The sequence below is a fragment of the Orycteropus afer genome, unplaced genomic scaffold (assembly GCF_000298275.1).
Source record: "Orycteropus afer afer isolate SDZICR_OR568_19922 unplaced genomic scaffold, OryAfe1.0 scaffold00179, whole genome shotgun sequence".
In the NCBI taxonomy this organism is placed as follows: domain Eukaryota; kingdom Metazoa; phylum Chordata; class Mammalia; order Tubulidentata; family Orycteropodidae; genus Orycteropus; species Orycteropus afer.
Genome location: NW_006921766.1, coordinates 5,759,189 through 5,763,132, shown reverse-complemented (window position 1 = coordinate 5,763,132; position 3,944 = coordinate 5,759,189).

Sequence of the window (3,944 nt, the reverse complement as noted above, 5' to 3'; positions counted from 1 at the left end):
CTTACTTCTGAGGAGTGGCTGGTGGGTTTGAACCGCCAGCCTTCTGGTTAGCAGTCAAGTGCCTTAGGCACTATGCTACCAGAGCTCCTTGTTAGTATTATATAATCTAAGAAATATTAGCAAGGCTGTAATCTTCATGAAAGCAGACTGCTACATCTTTTTTCAGTGGAGCAGCTAGTGGGTTCAGTTGTAAGCAATTTACAACTACAGTCATCATATATTCTTCTATGATTAAAATTGATAATAACATTACTAAGGATTCTGTATGGTCTAATATGGGAGGAGGTTCATGGGGAGAGGGTGACACCATGAGTTAGCACACTGGGTGATACCAACCCTGGTTAGACCACTGTCACTAAATTTAGAAAACAAAGCAAAACAAATTTCAGATAAACACATATTGCAGAGGATATTGTTGTTGTTGGGACCTCTGGTAACTAGTGCCTAAGGCACTTGACTGATAACCAGAAGGCTGGCAGTTCAAACTTACCAGCCGCTCCTCAGAAGGAATGTTGAGGAATCTACTTCTGTAGTGATACCGCCTCAGAAACCCAAGGAGGGGTCGCTATGAGTTGGGTCTGACTCAATGGCAGTGAGTAGAGTGAGTTATTGTTGCTGTTAGGTGCCATCAAGTCACCTCGACTTATGGCAACCCCATGTACAACAGAGAGAGATGGTGCCCAGTCCCGTGCCATCCCCATGGTCTGTTGTGGATTGCACCATTGTGATTCCTAGGGTTTTCACTCACTGATTTTCAGAAGTAGATTTCCAGGGCTTTCTTCCTAGTCCTTCTTAGTCTACACCACCAATCCACTGCTGTTGAGTTGATTCCAACTCATAACAACCCTATAGGACAGAGTAGAACTGCCCCATAGGGTTTCTAAGGCTGGCCACATCTTTCTCCCCAACTGGGGATTTCAAACTGCCAACGTTTTGATTAGAAGCCAAGCGCTTTAACCACACCACCAGGGCTCTTCCTTTAGTCTACAAACAAAAAAATAAACCCAAACTCAATGCCATCAAAGCTGACTCATAGTGACCCCCATTGGGTTTCCAAGGCTATAAATCTTTACAGAAGCAGATGGCCTCATCTTTCTTCTACAGAGAAGCTAGTGGGTTTGAACCATAGACCTTTGGGTTAGTAGCTGCATGCTTTAACCACTACTCCACCAGAGTTCCTTTGCTTAGTCTACAAGCATCCTTGAAGACTGTTCATCATCATAGAAACACACAAGCCTCCACAAACAGACAGGTGGTGGCTGTGCACGAGATCTCTGCATGGATGCAAATCTCTGCATGGAATTCCACCACTGGACAACCCCACCCCCCGACACACACACACACACACACACACACACACATGTGCACGCACAAGTACACACATGGGATATACTAAAAAATTATTCGTTGTTTACCTGAAATTATTATTTATCTGGGCATCCTAGAATCCTATTACCACCCTACCCCACCCCAAAATTAGGCTGTTCTATCTTCAGTCATTCAGTAACCATTTCCCAACATTAAACTCTGAATGTTTTAGATATCTAGAGCAGTTTCTGATGTCCTGGTGGGACCTCGGCTGAGGTCTTCTTGGGAAAAAATTGGGAAGCAAATAGACTACCTTGTTAAAAGTGCTTATCTTTGGTGGGTGATTTTTACTCTCTTATTTCTACTTTTCCATCTTTTCTAAACATGCTTTTATCAATATATATTTCACAGAAAGCAGTTAAATGATTAAAATAAACAATTATTCTTTCCTCCTTGGAGGCCAGCGTCCACAAGGGCAGCTTCTACAGGGATGGGACAGAGAGGGGAGAGGACTTTGGCACCTGTGGGTGTCAGAGCCACATGAATAATTAACCCTCCTCCAGTGAGCTGGTGGGGCTCTGGGTGTATGATAGGGGGAGAGCTCTAGGCCCCACACTGAGGGTTGGGGCTGTCCAAGGATGTTGCTTTGTGGCCCAGCTCTGACTTCTGGCTTGTGTGATGCTGGGGTCCAAAGAATGACCTCTGAGTAAGAGAAGAACCAGTAGCTACCTCACCTACCTCCACCTGAGAGTAAGGCAACACCTGGATTCAGTCAGCACACACCCTTCTGTGTTGCTGGACAAAAGCAAGTCACCTCCTGGGGGGCTTTGTCCCCTTCCTGGGGCTAGGAGCTCTTCCATGTCACAGGCAAGGTCAGAGTAACCCTGGACAGATGGAAACCTGCCACTTGACTATGTCCATTGCCAGGGACATCCAAGGTGGAACTGAATCCAGCTGCTACAGGAGCAACTCCCCCCCAGTATCTCCCTACTGGGAGTGGAGGGAACAGGCCCTCACCAAAGGCTCCACTCCCCAGAACCCAGATGGGGTACAGAGCCAGTGCTGGATACAAGCAAAGCCTCCCCTGCCACCAAAACTGAGCCTCCATTTACTTAGAACGAAAATAATATGTATCTATCTGTGTAGAAAAGTCTTTACATATATAAAGAAAATGTTAAGTTGTAGGAACAGAGGTGTTTTTCCTTTGTGCCTTTCTCTATTTTCCAGTTTTTCTATAATGAACAAAACTACTTTTATAACTAAGGTCCTTGGATTGTGCGAGCAGATTGTGATGGGCTGCTGACCAAAAGGCAGGTGATTCAAATCCATCCAGCAGCTCCACAGGAGAAAGAATTGATGATCTGCTTCCATAAAGATATCAGCAAAGAAAGCCCTGTGGGGCAGTTTTACTCTATCACTTGGAGTCACTATAAGTTGGAATCCAACTCAACAGCACCCAACAACTTTCCAAACAGTGTCAGGAAAAAGGCCCAGTTCTAGACCTTCCATGGAAGCACATGCCCATCTTAAAAAAATTCCTGAGGCCTAGGCATGATCTCTCTGATTAATTCAGGCCAAAGACATGTCTTCAGGCATGAAAAGGGAGCCAGCCCTGCCTCACTGGAACTGCAGGCACCAAGTGTGTGTGTGTTTATGCATGTGTCAGTAAGTGTGTGTGAGACTGTGTGTACATGGGAGTATGTGTGGGTTTCAATGTGTGAGCGAGTGTATATTGTGAATGTATGTGTGTGAATGTGGGTAGGTGTGTATGGGTAAGAATAAGTGTATGAGAGTGTGTGTGTGTGCAGATGTGTGTATACAGTGCAGGAATAGGGTATATGGAGAAGAAGTAGAGAATTATCCAAAAGAAAATGAGGTACTGTGACTAGAAGAGGTAAATGCTGGGAGGAAAAATGAAAACTGTCTATCGCAGTGACTAGGCACTTCAAGAAGTCCTGGGACTATGTAGCTCTTTCACCTTCTCCTTGATAACTGAGCTCTGATGGCAACATGGCTGTCTCTGGGAGATGAATTGTGATTGGAGTAGATTAATCCTGATGATTCCATTCTCTTTCAAGTGATTGGTCCACAAGTGGGCAAGAGACACAATTCTGGCCAATGAGAAGTAAGGTGAAATCTTTGAGTACTTCAGGATAAGCAAGGACTCTGTGATAAAAGAAAAGAGCTGTGTAGCCAGCCCATTCTTCCTGCACAGATGTCATTCTAGGAAGATGTGATGGCTGGAACTCCTGTAGCCATATTATCACTATGTGGGGAAAGCCAAGAACACTTCACCAACTCCATTGCCTGCTCAGACGGCTCCCTTGTTACCCTCCCGAGAGGGACTGAGTCTCCGGCAGCAAGGTAAGCACGGGCGGGCTGGTGCTTACTGATCTGCACTGAACACTTTCCCTTGTTACCCTCCCGAGAGGGACCGGGTCTCCGGGAGCAAGATAAGCACGGGCGTAGCACAAAGTAGCAGGCTGGAAGAGCAGGAGAAAGGGGTAAAACCCAGGGAGCCAAAGAGAAGAGCAATCAGCCGAAGGGATTAGGTGAGGAGGGGAAACTCAGGGACACCCAAAGAAGCAGGCCAGAAGAGCAGGAGAAAGGGGATTAAAAGACAGGAAGCCAGACAG